The 15,842-nt window shown below is 41.7% G+C and overlaps 1 protein-coding gene and 1 long non-coding RNA gene across 4 annotated transcripts in view; both read left to right on the top strand.

Annotated features, from left to right (window-relative positions):
- Positions 1 to 15,842, top strand: part of IGF2BP2 (insulin like growth factor 2 mRNA binding protein 2) — a 75,880-nt gene that overhangs the window by 5,132 nt on the left and 54,906 nt on the right. The window lies entirely within an intron of this gene.
- LOC125438152 lies at positions 6,627 to 9,843 on the top strand. Its single transcript, XR_007245297.1, has 3 exons — positions 6,627 to 6,765; positions 7,574 to 7,649; positions 7,894 to 9,843. It is a non-coding gene; the product is annotated as an uncharacterized LOC125438152 (long non-coding RNA).

Raw genomic sequence — 15,842 nt, 5'->3', positions numbered from 1 at the left:
AGTAGAAAGTTTATGTTATATAATATTCTCATTCCTATAATACAGCACTGGCAGCATTTCTTCCCCAAATCTTTTATTGTTAACATAAAAACATATAGCAGCAGTGTAGCAAACAATTTGTAAAACTAGTGTAAAATTCTCCTATAGTTTATTTGAAAAATACTTAGAACACAAAACAACAAACCTAATTAGAAAATCATCAACTATAATTGAATAGAAACTTTAAAATGGTTTTTCTAGCATTTGTAGCTACAGATGAAAATGCTTAAGTAACATTACAGATCAAAATACTTTAGTAACTTCTAAAATTATGTATTCTTGTTTGCCCTCTTAAAGATTCCTCCCAAGTTTGATAATTTCCTGCAATACAGTGACTCCCATCCTAAGCAGACTTACACTCTTATAAGCCTACTGACATAAAAAATGGGTGTAACTCTGCTTACGATTGGGTTAAAGTATATTTCTGAGAGTTTGGAATAGATACTTACTCAGTGAACACATGGCATTCTTGTGATCTGATCTTTAAAAGATTATTATATTAAACAATTAGCTTTTTCATATTCTAAATACTAGATGTCATTTTGCCAGGATAAAATAGTATTTTATCAGTTATTTTGTATGAGGTGTTATGATATCATTTCACAAATTAATTTTACACCCTTACTTTAGAAAAAAATAACCAGTAAACAAGTATTAGCAAGTTATTTTAATTATAGGATTACTGGAGCAACTGAAAACTATACATTTCGGAGAAACAAATATATATTGTCGAAGGCTTTCACGGCCGGAATCACTTGGGTGCTGTGTGGTTTCCGGGCTGTATGGCCATGTTCTAGCAGCATTCACTCCTGACGTTTCGCCTGCATCTGTGGCTGGCATCTTCAGAGGAAGATGCCAGCCACAGATGCAGGCGAAACGTCAGGAGAGAATGCTGCTAGAACACGGCCATACAGCCCGGAAACCACACAGCACCCAAACAAATATATAATTTGTTATGATAGTAACTTCTATTTGATTGTCAGACGTTGAGTCACTCACAATCCCTATTAAATAGATTACTTTTTGAAACTATAAAATGGGTTCTCCAGGAGTGACTGGAATCTCTGCTCTGGGTTCTGTTGTTCCTATGAGTCACTTTTATGGTAGTTATTAGTTGTAAAGCATCACAAAAGTTTGGGTGTCCAGGAAACTGTAGAAAGGTTGAGGATGCTGTGATAGAAGTGGTTCTTGAATATCTCTAGCGGGATCATGGGTTATTAATGCAGAAGAAGGACCACACATAATTTTAGCTTCCTGCCTTTTGAACATGATACTTCTTTATAAAACATATGCTTGCACAGAAGTTTTACTGATTTCTAAACTAAAATTCCTACTCTTAATCTAGGAAGGACAGGAGTGTCTCTTTTATACTGATCAATCCCACTAGATTGATTCGTTCTTTTCTTCTCTTACCATCAGCAGAGTAGACCACATCCATATGATCAAGGAAAATAAATTAATTGACCCAAAGTACTTTATTTAAGCTGTATCCTTCAGTATCTTTCCCCTAAATTATAATCCATTATTTGAGAGCCAGCTTTTCCACTATGGGAATTCTGAAAAGGTGTAGCATGGCTGTGTATCTTTCTGTGTTAAAACCATAACTGAAAAAGTTGCAAAATAAAAATAAAAATTTGACATTAGTCTGTATTTGAAACCTCTATTGGCAATAGATTTTGGGTTGCTGAATATGTGTTGAAAGTACTTCTAGTGTGCATAACATATCTTTCAAAGGGATATGACATTCACAACCACATATATGCAGTTCAGAGTATTCGTTACATCCACTTAATGTGACTTACTGTGCTTAATTCCTGAATTAACTAATAGGTATTTGGCTGGTCTTCTAAATCTGTTTAGACCAAAATATTATTTTATAGACATATTCAAAAGTATTATAGCATCTCAAATTCTAATACTCTGAATTCACCATGTTTGCTAGTACAAAAGTGTTCACTGACGTTTTCTACTGACTTACAAAATTGAATTTAAATTTGATGGCATGGTTGTGTCCTTCTCTTTTGGGCAGTCTTGCTGCATTTTTTTATTCCGCATTACTTTAAGGGTTAGTATGTTTCTGATCTTGACTATTAATATGTTCTAGTTCTGTCTATATTACACTTCTGTAAGAGTTAATAAAATAGCTGTTAATGGTGGTTCTCAACCTGGGGGTCGGGACCCTTTTGGGGGTCAGATGACTCTTTCACAGGGGTCGCCTAAGACCATCAGAAAACGGTCTTTTTATATTTTATATATACCAATTTTATGGTTGGGGGTCACCACAACATGAGGAACTGTATTAAAGGGTCGCAGCATTAGGAAGGTTGAGAACCACTATACAGTTAACTCCTTGTCGATCTTCCCCTTTATTAACTGGAGCAAAAAAGTGCAACAAAGTAGACAAGACCAACATGGTTATATGTAGCCTGTTTTGAAAATCTGTAGTAAATGGCCATGATGCTTTATAAAAAAAAATTCAGATTTTGTAAAAGTGTACATATGTACTTATGTACATTTCCCCTCATACAAAATGGGGGGCTACAAGGATTACCCAGATATTCTTTGAACATTTTTACCCTTATTTTATAAGCATGCCCATGAAATTTTCAAAGCCACAGTTAGTTTCTCACCAGAGGTAGTCTGGACTTGAAGTTAGAATACTGCCGCGTAACTAAGAGGCATTGGACTATACTTTAGAGGGGAAAGGGGAAATACTTAGAGTTAAAGCCCTTAGGGAAGATTTGCTTTTTGATTTCCTTGTATATTTTCAACAAAAGTTCTGTGAAGTCTAGAAAGGTCCATAGCTTGTTTTTGTACTTGCACAAATCACTTAGTTGACTACATCATAATGATCTATGGTAAATTTCTGTGATATTCATGACTATTTCAATATTTCTTATTTGAAGACTTGAAATGCTTCTGAAACACTTAAACTTCTCATAAAATATAATAAATGGCAGGTTAGAGTTATTAAGCATACGCTTACCCCCAGTACATAACTACCATGTGAAATAGAAAAGGCTGGTAGAGTTGGTAGATGATGCCCAAGTTCTGGCTTTTGCTACTTCTAAAATGACGATTTGGGTAGCCGTGGAGGAGCCACAAAGAATGGCTGTCTGGATGAATGCCCTAATCTCATGGATTTGTCACACGGATGACTTCAAGACAGCATTCTTTTCACAACTTTCCCCCTTTGTTTCTTTGAGCTCTACTGATGTGAGGGTCTGTATAGTATGCTGTGTAGTATGTGTACAAAGGAACTGAGAAAAAGAAGAAAAATCAGGGATGAAGGAGAAGAGGAAAGGCAATGGGGTGCCAGAGAAGGATGACTTATAAAGGGGTGCCAGAGAAGGATGACTTATAAAGGAGGAAAACGGGATGACTGTTTTTCCTATTCTGGCATCCCTAATATGAAAAGTTGTGACATTGTGCATAAAGCAAAAATGATAATGGCATCAGAGCACTTCTGGCTAATGGAAAAGATTGCACATGAGAGGAAGCAATGTCTTTGTTATGCATAGAGCAGGTTGTTTATATCTTTATAGGTTAAGTACAAGCACTTTGAACTGTAGCCAAAAAACCAGAGAGAGTCATCGCAGACTTTGAGAGCTGCTGGAGTTTTGGTGTGTTGCTACTTGAACTTCTGATTATAAAAAGGATGGCTGACTGCCCCTAAAGTAACTGATAAAACTGCTATGTCCTGACCCCCACCAATAGGCACCTGCGGCTACAGCAGAATAAGCGAGGGGAACTGTTTACTTAATCAAGATTAATTTTTTTCACAAAGTTGGAAAATTTAAAATGCAGGGACGGTGAAATCCTGGACTGCACATACATTATTCTCTCCAGTCATGCACTAGCTTGAGGCATGTTTGGCACATTTGTGCAACTTCCTCCTCCTCCAGGATTCTCATTCAAAGGCTGACAACTGAAAAAAGGTTTGTAATCCATAATATCTGAGACTGAGGTAATCTTGTCATCAACCCCTGCCCTCTTCAGAAATCTGGCTCATCCTGACAGAAAGCAAGATGTTGCTTCTGTGACTCAGTTCAGAAAGTCTCCAGCCTTTCTTCTTTCTCAGTCCATGAAAATGTCCCAGTCTGCTCTAATCTGAGAGGCTGCCTGTCTCCCTTAACACCTCCCCCAAACTTCATATCTTTTTCCATTTGTGATCACAGCTGCGGTATGGCCAGCCTTGAGAACTTGAATGGCATGACTCAGTCCTGTCAGGAATCATGAGGCTGGCTTAATCATGCCATTTTACAGTAATCTGCTTGGGGACAATTACTGTTCATGAGCTTTAGGGGGTCATAATGCTCATCTTTTGAATTTACAGAGACTACCCACTGGAGATTGTTTTGCAAATGCAAACGGAACTTTGCACAGGCCAGAAATTCAGCTGATGGATGCCAGTATTACATCTGAGCTTTACTGCTTTTATTTCTAGCTTTTGCCTTCAAGTATGGATTTGTTCGTTTATCTGTTCTTGCTGTCTTAGGCAAGGTTCCTAAGCAATGCATCCCCCACATTTGCATGCACTTAAGTAGCTTGTTGGCAAATGTTGGCAAAAACAGTCATCCCGTTTCCCGCCTAAACAGAGCTGGGAAGAGGGGCTGGCCCTGGCTCTTACTCGCAAGTAAGCGCTTTTAAAGTACTCTTACAAGTAAGTGCTTTTTACTCCACGGCTGGAAAGAGGAGCTGTGGCCAGCCAGCCCCTCTTCCCGGCCCAGCAGCCACAGCATGAGAGAAACTCACGCAGGCGCAGTGGCTGCTGGGCCGGAAGGCATCTGGTCATGCACTCCCCACATGACCAGATTAGTTGTGCCCAGGGACATGGGTAACCTCATGTCCCTGGGCAAATACTCCACTACCTCCACGCCTTCTCTTTACCAAGCTCTATCCAGTTGCATTCACATGTGCAGGTCTGGCTGGGGCAGAACTGGTGTGAGGAAGTAGTTTCTATACTCCCAAAAGTTGAAGGTAAACAGTCAATTGACTTTGCACTGGTGATAGAACGGCCTCTTGATAGTTCTTTGGGGCAGAGAGATTACAAATTATGCATTTGCCAAGCATTGGTTACACATTTCTGCCCCTAGGCAGATGAAAATATATCTTCCTTTTCTTCAGTTAAAAAAAAGTAGTATTTGCAGTGATTCGGTTCAAGAGCCCTGTATTTTAGAGAGCCTTTGCAGTGTTTTCCCCTACCCCCATCCCAAGAGAGCTATGCTCTGGATGGTTGCACCTATTGTCCCACCCTATGGCTCTTTTGCCTATGTTCATTCTGTGCGCACATTTCAGGTTTTCTTTAGTGAATGAACTGGAGAGTCTTTATGGCCATTATTTGTCACTGGAGTAGTAGTGAATGGTACTTACAGTAAAATGTGAATCCATCAAAAGACGTTTTCAGTTGTGGAACATTTCAGCAGCTAGTGATGTGCCCACAGTTTTATGAAATAGATTTGCTGACATCAGACACTTTGCAAATGAAGGTAGTAGCATGTGATCTTTGATGTTATAAGTTTGCATCTAGTAAAGGCTTCAAAATCCTGTTATGCGCTGATGTTGCTGTGTCTGTAGAATGACATCAGTAGTTAAATAGTTAAATGGTACGTCAATAGTTAAATGGTACACAGAATCACATTTGGGACATTTATGCATTGGACAGAATGGTTTAAATACTCCTCTTTTCATCCTCAAAAAAGAGAGAAGATCATATAAAAACTAAAAGCAACTTCTTGATTGCCAAGTACATGACAATAATTTCAGTGCCAGCCCACAGCTATTCTTGGAGCGAATTACTTGATTTAGGATTTTGGCAGGAGACCTGAGTGAGCAAAGAATATTGTATTCTGGACACTTCTGAAATATTCTTTCCTTCATTTCACCGGAAATGAGTAAAGAAGGAATCCAGCTGTTTGTAAACATCTATTTGAATGGATTAGCTGCAGAACCTCCGTGAATGAAACGTCTGCCTTTTTAGTGTAGTGGGATTCTAAACCAGTGCTGGAATGCTGATGCAGGAAGAAAGTTTGAAGTTTACTGCTGGTTTATCATGCTGCTGGTTGTTTGTTTTTTAATTAACTGGGCTAGATTCAAATTCAAGGGATTAAGCATGGAGATAATTCAGTGGGTAAAAGGACAATTCAGCAATTGCTTGTGGTGGGTTACAGAGCTGGTCCCAAAATAGTATGTGAGAAAAACCTATCATGATTCTAGAATATTCTACAAGCCATTCCACATGTTATAAGGCCTTCAGCAGGAGGAAAAGATGTCTGTAGAACCACACAAAGTAGGAAGGCTGGTCAGGTGGAATAGCAAAAGGTGATCAGTGGAAAAATGTTGTCCAAAGAAAATACTCCTCTGCACACTTGAAATGAAGTCCGGCTGGGAGGGGGGCAGATGAATGTACTTGTGTTCCACACAGTGTCTGGAATACCTACAGTGTGTTCTTGAGGCACTTACGGTTGCCGTGGCACCTACAGGTATGTTTTCTGGAACCTGTTTCCTGGCATTTTCTCCATCTCACTGAAGGAAGAGGTGATCGGAAGAGCCCAGTAAATATAATCTTTTTGTCTTCAGGGAACACCTTTTTGGAAACAGCTTCTGCATTTGGACTCTCCCAAGCTTAAAAGAGGAATTTGGTGACAACTTTCATTAGAACTTCCTGAAGAGACAACACATGTGCACCAAACACAGCTCTGCCAGTACATCTCTGCATTTTCTAAGGTTCTGTTTCACTTAAGTGTCATCTGTTTAAACACTTAGATTAAATGGACACTCAAAATACTAATATTTTCAGAACCAGACAGATCGTATTTTGCCTGACAAAAAGCTGTAATTAGTCATGAAGCTCTGCTATGAGGTACAGATTCAGAACACATCAGAAGTTAGTGTATATAATAAGAAAACAGGTACCTATTTAATGTATCTGGCTGTAAAGTATGTAGTAAATGTCTAGGTGGCACAAATGGCTATTAAAAAGGCATATATAGCGTTTGTCACTTCTTCAGTAAGTGCAGGTTGTAAAATCCTAGGTGTTACACTTCATGGGGGGAGGCAGGAAATGTAGTAAACATTGCCTTTTATTTTTGAAGAGCATACCAAACATGAACTTGCAAGACAGTTGAAACTAAAATAATTTCAGTACTGCAGTCTGTTTCCATCTCCTTTAGGATGCCACATGGTGCAGTCTTAAAGGGGCAGTAGCACATAAACAAACTGAACTTACATAAACTATTACGCCTTCTCACGTAGACACCAGCCCTCTTTGCACCCAGTTGGGTGTAGTGCGTACCGACATTATTTGACTTGCCAAATCTCACCTCCCTGACATCACCATGCACACATCCATTATACTAAGGTTAGTACTAGGATACCAGACAGAAAGCAATAAACTAAGGTAGTAGAGTGGTCCATAGCAGATGAGGAAGAAATTGTCTTAGTGAAATGATTATATCTGATCTTGTGCTTGTTACCCGGGAACTATTTAACATTGCAGGATTCAAGTTGTCCCTGTTTCCCTTCTCTCTAATAGAGAAACTGCAGCATGTGGAGTGGATGTTGAAGTCCTTGCATTCTAGGGACTTCTCCTTCGATTTTTCTCCTTGAAGGTAAAGCAAGTTATGTGGCCTTTGTCTGAAAGTGCCTGATGACAAAAACAGGCTAATTAGGAAGTACAATGCAAGTAGCACCTGCCAATTTTACCATTCCTATCCCTGTCTACAAACTCTGCGAAGTCAGGGTTACATTTAGCGTGTTTTCCCAAGGAAATCTGTGATTCTGAAGCAATGTAGCCACTACTGTGAGATAATGCTGAGTTGTGAACCAGATGTTTTATTTCTTTTCTATTTATAGACTTGGCAGCCTACTGGAAACTGAATTTCGAGGCATGTTTTTTTCCATGAGCATTTCTGACTGTGTAGCACGAGGATGTTTTCTAGGTTTTCTGTGTGTTGAATAAACTTCCATTTGATTATATGAGTGGGCCAGAGATAACACAGCAGGCAGCTTTGGGAGACTGACTGGAACATTATTGGAGCATTTGATCCAGGGAAACACAGCAAGTTATATGGTACTGCATGCTGGACCAACTTCTGTTGGCAAGCTTCACTGAGTCCTTTATGCAGAAGTGAGTGATGGGAATTTTTGAGTTTCATTTTTGACACCTGAATTGTTTGTGTGTGGCACGAACTGACTGTGTGTCCTGTTCCCCCTGCAAAACTCCTGGCTAGGGTTCAGGTGCCTTCCCTTCATCCCTTATCCAGGCGTTGGAATCCCCGGCCTCACCCCTGGTCTCAGGGGAGTGGTTCACCCCTGCCAGACATTTCTGCCACACAGTGGCAGAGTAGACACCTCCTTTGCCTTCTTCTCCCACGCTCACTCCAACTGAACTGAGATCCCTACAGGTCCACTTGGACTCTGCTCTCGGTCCTGGTTCTCTTTGTTTCCCTACAATCCGTCCCTGTTTCTCCCCCTTTTTCTCCAGTTTGTTTTTCTCCTCTGCATTTTCTCCTACCCCCCTTCCCTCCTTCTCCCAAATACCAACTCCCCTCCTTTCATGTTCTCCTCCCCCTTTATGCCCTCGGCCCTCTCTGGCCATCCCACCCCTCAAGTTAAAGAGTCTGCGGCCCCGCCCCCACTCTCCCTTCGGACAAGTCAGCCCAGTCAGAGCTGGGCCACTCCGGTACCAGCTTTGATTCTCCTGGCTCCGTCCCCCGAGTCTCCAGCAAGGCTCTGCCTGGCTCGCTCTTCCCTGCTACGAGCTGTGACAGGTTTGCCTGGCTGCCGGGAGTCTGGGGCTTCTCCACCGGCAGCCGCTGCCTGGGTGGTCTTGAGTTGGCCCTTTCTCTTTGGTTGGGTCACTTCTGATGGCTCCAGTGGCCCAGAGAATCCTTGGGGCTGCTATCCATCATCTGCCCCCCCTCCGAGCTGGTGAGTTTGGGGGAGGTCCGCTGGTTTTGGTGGGAGTCTAGGGAGGGGGTTGCCCCCGTTCCTGGACACTGTGGTTGTGTTGTCAGGAAATCCTGTAAGAACATTGAATTGAATAGTTGCTAAAGAAGAATCCATGTGAGCCTGGGAGGTGAGGTGGCAGGTACTCATATGCCATGGCAACAGCCCTAAAACAGAGTCTCTGCTATCTACCTCTGCTGATCCAGTGCCCAAGCATTGCTTACAAAGAATGGCAGAGGCAAACCTGGTACTGCTCGTGTAGAGATATGGGGAAATGTATGTGTGATGTTGGGAACCATCTTGTACCAGGGGGTTGCAAACTCTGCCCCCAGTAATAAAAAATCTCTACTCAAATACAGCTTTGACTGTGTATTTGCCAGACACTTTTATTCTGTTTCCAAATCCAGATATTCAAACATTGGGACTGTTGTGGTCTGGATGCCTAGTGGGAGGTAGGGGTACCATTCAGCAAACAGAAGCCATGAAGCGGTGACCTTGCCTGTGAGCAACTATGCCCAGCATCATCCAGGCTTTAGAGAGCTAATTTTTCTCAGTCATGTGCATCTGACTTGCTCAGAATGCTGAATTCCATTTCATCCATTCCATTTTATATTCATATAACTATTGTTCAGTAGATGCATGTAATTCATATAACCCTATTTGCTGTGTCATATTGTATTTGCATAAATGCAAATGTACTGGGGGCCCAAATGAAGGTGCAGGAGACCTCCCTACCATTGCAGAAAAACCGTTGCTGGTGGGTTGAATTTTTTTAACACATCTGTTTGAGTGGCTCATTCATACTTCCTTCTGTCACTAGGGAACACATTCTTTCCTGTTTATTGCCTACCTCAACTCTTCATCTCTTCACTTGTTTAAAGCAGTGCCCAACAGCTCTCTCCCCTTTCTTGAACATAGCTGACCTGGCCATGCTAATCCGTGCATTTGTAACCCTGTGATTAGAGTACTGTCATTTATTCAGGAGCCCAATTATTGTCAGGGAATATCTTATGGGAATACATCTTACCTATTTCAGAACAGCTGTGTGGGCTGCCAGTTTGTTTTACTTGTCTTACCTGTCTGACCTCCACCTCACTTTTCATGCAATTATGGGAGCTCTTCTATAGGCAAAGAGGATTGGAAAAGAAAAGGAGGGGGATTTGGGAACAAGGATGAATGGCTGTGCAATTTTGCTCAACAAAATTATGTTTGCAATGGGAAGTCACTAAAAGCAGTTCTTTGTGATCACCAGTATATCTGGTAACAATATGAAAAACAATAGAATCTCCACAAAAGGCTAGAAATCAAACTGATAAACATTGTTTTGTGAACCAGAATTGAAGAGAGAAACTTATTCATCCTAAAATGGCTACTCAAGGCCTGCTGATCTTCCCACAGTTCGAAGAACATGCAAATGGTGTGTATAGGGGGGACTTCAAAATTATTTCTGGCTCTTGGTCCTACTGATTATACTAGAAAGATAGCTTTGTTCTTGCATTGTGCAGGAAACACTTAAGGTATATTTGACATTCTCCTGGATACAGGGAATGAAGATGACTTCCAAATACCCTTATGATACCTCACAACCTTAAAACAAACATCGGACTTGTGGTATATAGTTTTAAGCAAACAAATCAGCAAGCTATGGAAACAACAGATGATTGCTACATCTAGATAAGGAATTAGCTACAAACAGTCCATTTGGAAACACTAGTAAAGAGATGAAATCACAAAGCATACAACATTGTAGTTCAAATCAATAGTCTACTATTGATAAAGTATTTTACCTTTGAACGATGCCCTCTAAGACAGAACCCATCTTCTCTGCATTCTACTGAACAGGCCACTGCCAAAAGGCTGCCATTTTCTCAGCATATCAATAATTAGTGCACTAACTGTCAAAATTCATTGCCTTTTCTCAATAGCAGGAAGAAGTCTACATGGTCTCTGCAGTGCCTCACTGGATATTTTTTACATAAAATGCTTTTGTTACTGTGCCCAGGCTGAAGTAATTAGCAAACAGAATCGCTTACAAGGCAATTTCAGCCATCTGGAAAGTGAAGCAATGAACAACCTCAAAAAAAACCCCAATTCTGACATCATGTTCAAAGACGCTGACAGAAAGGGCTGTTGTCATAATGGACAAGTTTGAGTGCATCCAGGAGATGGCATCCCAATCCAGATGGGGAGGAGCGTCGTAGATGGGATAATGAAGGCACCACCATGTTGCCAAAGGGGTTTCAGGTGACATAGAAAGGAGGCAAAAATGAGAGACCTCCTGTTGCCTGAAAAGCCCCATTGTAGAAGATGATTTATGGCACACTTTCCAATGTGTCAGCTTGCTCTTGAATGGCAGTGCCCAAACCCAGTATGCACTTCTGGGGTTGGGCACTGTAGAACTGTGCGGCATTGACACACCAGCACCTATTTTCACTCAAGAGGCCAAACTACCCAGCAACTAACTGGAACGAAGTGCAGTGTACCTAGCCTTGATGAGCTTCTGGATCATCCACCAAAAGAATGTATTAATAAGGACAAACGACATTGCCACAAGGACCTACATAAACAAACAAGTGGATAGATACTTGGCCATATACCAGACATTATAGAAGAAAACTAGCTTAGAACAGAGATTGTTGATTACTGCTAGTATTGGTGGTCTCTTTTCTTGATTACACTGTATTTACATAATTACCTCTCATCCTATATTCTGCATTTCATGGCTACTTTGACCTTGCTGTTCACAGGTTCTTTTCTTCATACTCTCATTTGTGTGTCTGTGCATGCCTGTATGTGCCTGCCTCGTGAGGACATGGATCTGTCTGAAGGCTCTAACAAAAAATCTTATTCTAGGATAATCACTAGTTAGTTTTTATGAGTACTTGTCAAAGTTCTATTTGTTTGTTTCCTGCTGCAACAGAATAACTTAGCTACCTGTCTGCAACAGAACCTATGACTAACTCTAAATCGGTTATCAAAGATAGTTCCTGATATTTTTGTGATCTGAACTGTACTCAGAAAAATGCAAAAGTGGGAGATATCATTTTGCTAAACTGATGGAAAAGCAGTTAATAAGCCTTAAAACAAGTACATCAAGAACAAGGATTATGTTGTGGACATTAAAATAAAAAATAGAGGTATATGTTATTGAGGGTGAGGGCTGTGTATACATGCATGACAACTCATCCCTCTTCTCCCCCTCCCTCACTTCCCATCAGGTGTTTGGGGAATTCCACCACCCAAACACTTTTGCCCTCTCCCTCATTTACCTGCATCTTAGGGCATTGGTTGGCCACTTTGTTGAAGGGATGTGCTGTAGTCAGTCATCGCTCCTATGCCACTTTCTCCTGTTTGGTACCCAGCCCAGCCAGGGAACTGTAGCTAATGCATGGAAGAAGCAGTCAGATGTTTGGTGAGGCTCTTTGAACGCAGTCTGAGAAAATAAAACTCATGAGCCCACTCTAAGATTTAGAGTCACAGATGTTATCTTAACATCCCGCTCTTGGGATGGACATAAGCATGCTGGAACATATAAAATAATGCCTGGTCAGAGCAGTTGCTGGTCTTTTTTTTTTTTGCTTGTTCCTGGTCGTGGTTTGAGCATTGCTAATTGGGTGTGCAGATGTTTTAACCCTTCCAGTCCCAGCTGCATCTGTTTCCATTTACTCATCCTGACTTTGGGAGGGGTGATGCCCCTCCTAGGTCACTGAGCTCTTTTTTCTCCAATCAACTTGGAGTGCTTCCTGGTTCTTTAATTTCCCTCTCAGATCATCAAATAGCCATCCATTTTGCCCCTTCATAGCAGTTGGGCAAATGGGTATCCCCTTGCAGGAAACTGATCTCTGCTTAGCTGGTAATTTAATCAGTTTATTACTCCCTTCCCTGGGAAAGAGTTTTTTCCCTGAGATTTAGGTCCCCTGGGTGTAATTCAAGGCATATTACACTGCTTTGTCACACTAGTATATTCAGAGGAAAATACTTACATGCATGGGAGGCAGTAAAGCTATAACTGGCAGTTGTGTGTTTTCGGGACTGCGTAACTGTGGTCTGATGGTTTTTGCTCATAATGTTTCACCTGCATCTATGGCTGGCATCTCCAAGGCATGTTTGTAAGAGGTTTTTCTCTTTGTGGCCCAGTGGCATCAGACCATAACCTCACAGCCCAGAAAGCCCACATCAGTCAGTTGATTCTGGCTGAGAAAGCCTTCAACAATACATAAAATTACAAAGTGTCTTGTGGATATAGAAGGCAACTGATCAGGCTTCTTGCTGAATAGTCTAGGAAGGCCTGCAACATTGTCTCTATCAACCAAAGAGCTACATAACTAATTTATACCCTGGCTGCACACCTCCTCACCACATACACAATTAGATCATATTGAAAATAACTATTCATGTAACCAAATTATTTTTGATGGATCAAGGCTAAATTATACTAACTTATTTGTTATATACAAAGAAGACTGCCAGAAACTCCAGCCATTTTGAGAGTCCCTTCCATAAATACTGCAAAAATGAGCACATCAACATGCCCGCAGTGGTCGATGAGGAATTACAAGGGCAAAGATTCAGTTTCCATTTCAGTAGGTGGATACAGTGGCTAGGAAAAAGGGCACAGGATGGTGTTGCCACAGTTCCACATTCAACAGTGGATCCACTCAGAATGACTCAGAGAGGTGATGTGGTAGTAGTTAGAGTATTGGACTAGGATGTGGAGATCCAGGTTCAAAGTCACACATTGCCATTAAAGCTTGTTGGATGACCAGTGTTAATGCATGTGTTTGATGTCATAGTCAAGCCGGCGGTTGGCGCATGGGAACTGATCTGATGGTGAGGGGAGCTATGGTGCTAACCTTCTTTGGAGGTACCTCCTTAAGAGGTTTGGGGTGGAGCAAGCCATGGGTCAGGACGCCCAGGCATGGGCTACTGTGGCTTGCACCCCTTAGCGCTAAAGTGGTTCTTCAGAAAGTGGCTGCCACCCAGCTGAGTTCCACTGGTACTGCGTAAAGTCATCTATTTCCTCCAACAGGCAGGTTAGAGGTTCAGCCAGTCACACACTCAGTCTAACCTACCTCAGATAGGGGCTTTGAGGACAAAATGGTGGAGGTGAGAACAATGTAAGCCACTTTAAGTCCTCATTGGGGAGAAAAGCAGGATATACCGGTAAATGAAATAAAAAATACATCCCCACAAAGACTATCCTAAAAACTGTATGTATAGGTTTTTGTGGACTCCACTAGTGGGAGATTACCTGTTAATTGTTAATGAATACCCCAGTACCTTAAAGTGGAGTTACTTGTTGCATCCCATGATCGGTGTGGTTATATGTTTCCATGCATAGAATTCAATGTTCAACTTATTCTAGATCAGGAATTTCAGTAACAAATGCTACAAATACACCATAAAAGCATCACAAAGACCTGGTTGCAGGCAACTGATGGGCAGCCCAGTATAGAACCCTGGGTGGCAAGGAGGACACTGTCAAACAGCTGCCCTCCTGCCTCCAGAGGACATTCTAGTGGTACTAGGAGGAAGGAAAACCCAAAAAATCTCCCTGCCACTGGAAAGCCCTCCATAGAGCTCAGTGGACTTGTGCCACCAAAAAGTGCGGCAGAGGTCCAAGGCCTGGGCCACCACACACTTCTCCACTAACGTTGACTCCACCTCCAGGCACACCATTGCAATGCACCTGCTGCGCAGGTGAGGTTGGGGGTGGTGTGGAAGCACTGGCGTGGCCCTGCGCACTGCATCTGTATCCTAGAGGGATACTTGCTGGCATGTTTGCCCCTCCACCAGGGTAAGTGCCCCAAGGAGAGCAAATCCGCTGGCGTGGCCCAGTGCTGCCTCCACAAGACAACATTTGAACTGGGCTGTAATATTAGCAGACACCAAATCAGAAAAAAATGAACTCTTTGGTTGCAGAAACACCAGCAATCAAAATGTTCCACACCAGAGATGTTGGCTAGAAAAAATTGGGCAAGAAGTTGAATAAGAAGCAATTAAGGTGAGAAATGGAAGATGGTTTAAAGTGGAAAGAGGCTCAAAGGGTCCCTGACCCAGAAAATGTTTAGTAGTGCTTGCATCATTCTGCAGATAAATGGCAATTGTATTTAAAGTGCAAAAAAATCACTAAAAATCACACCTTTAAAAACCCAACACAGAAAATATGAAAGTGTAACAAATTGCCAAAGATGTCATCTGAATTTCTAGTAAAAATGAAGTGAGCAAATAATGTCTGTTCCAGGCTCAACAGCTAGTGTGGAAGCATCATTGACAGAGTGTTTGCAAATACCTTTCATGTGATTTACAACACTGTGGGGAATTCCTGCCTACTGTACAACTGGACGCTAAACCTTAGAAGATGCACAACTGAAACTGTGGGGGATATTCTTTAGAACACAGTAAACAGTAATTGCAAGAGAAATTGCTGTCTGTGTTAAAAGTAAAATCAGTTTTCATTTCCACCCTCCTCACAAGGCTTTAATTGTGTGTTGCTACTTATTCCTCCTTGACATCTCTACCACTGTGCTGGAAACCTTGTGTGCAGCAGTTACTCAGTTTATACGTTCACAACTTGTTATTTTCTGGCCTTCACATGATGGAGACTTCCAGTATGCACATTTCCCTTTCAGATCGTATACCCAGGCAGCAATCAGGTTTTTCATAACTTAGCCAGACAAGCAGCCCCACAGGACATTAGGGAAAACTGAGTGGAGTGAGAAAGTCTGTCAGAATATAAGCAGTTTTGTTCCCGCCCTTTCTGTTGAGTGAGGGGGGAGGGGTAATGAGAAGACCTATTAGAGACTGCATAGAAGGCCTGGAACAAGCTGCTACAAAATGTTTTTGAATTGACA

The sequence above is a fragment of the Sphaerodactylus townsendi genome, linkage group LG08, assembly GCF_021028975.2.
Source record: "Sphaerodactylus townsendi isolate TG3544 linkage group LG08, MPM_Stown_v2.3, whole genome shotgun sequence".
Taxonomy (NCBI): Eukaryota; Metazoa; Chordata; class Lepidosauria; order Squamata; family Sphaerodactylidae; genus Sphaerodactylus; species Sphaerodactylus townsendi.
This window is presented reverse-complemented; position numbering and strand designations above follow the sequence as displayed.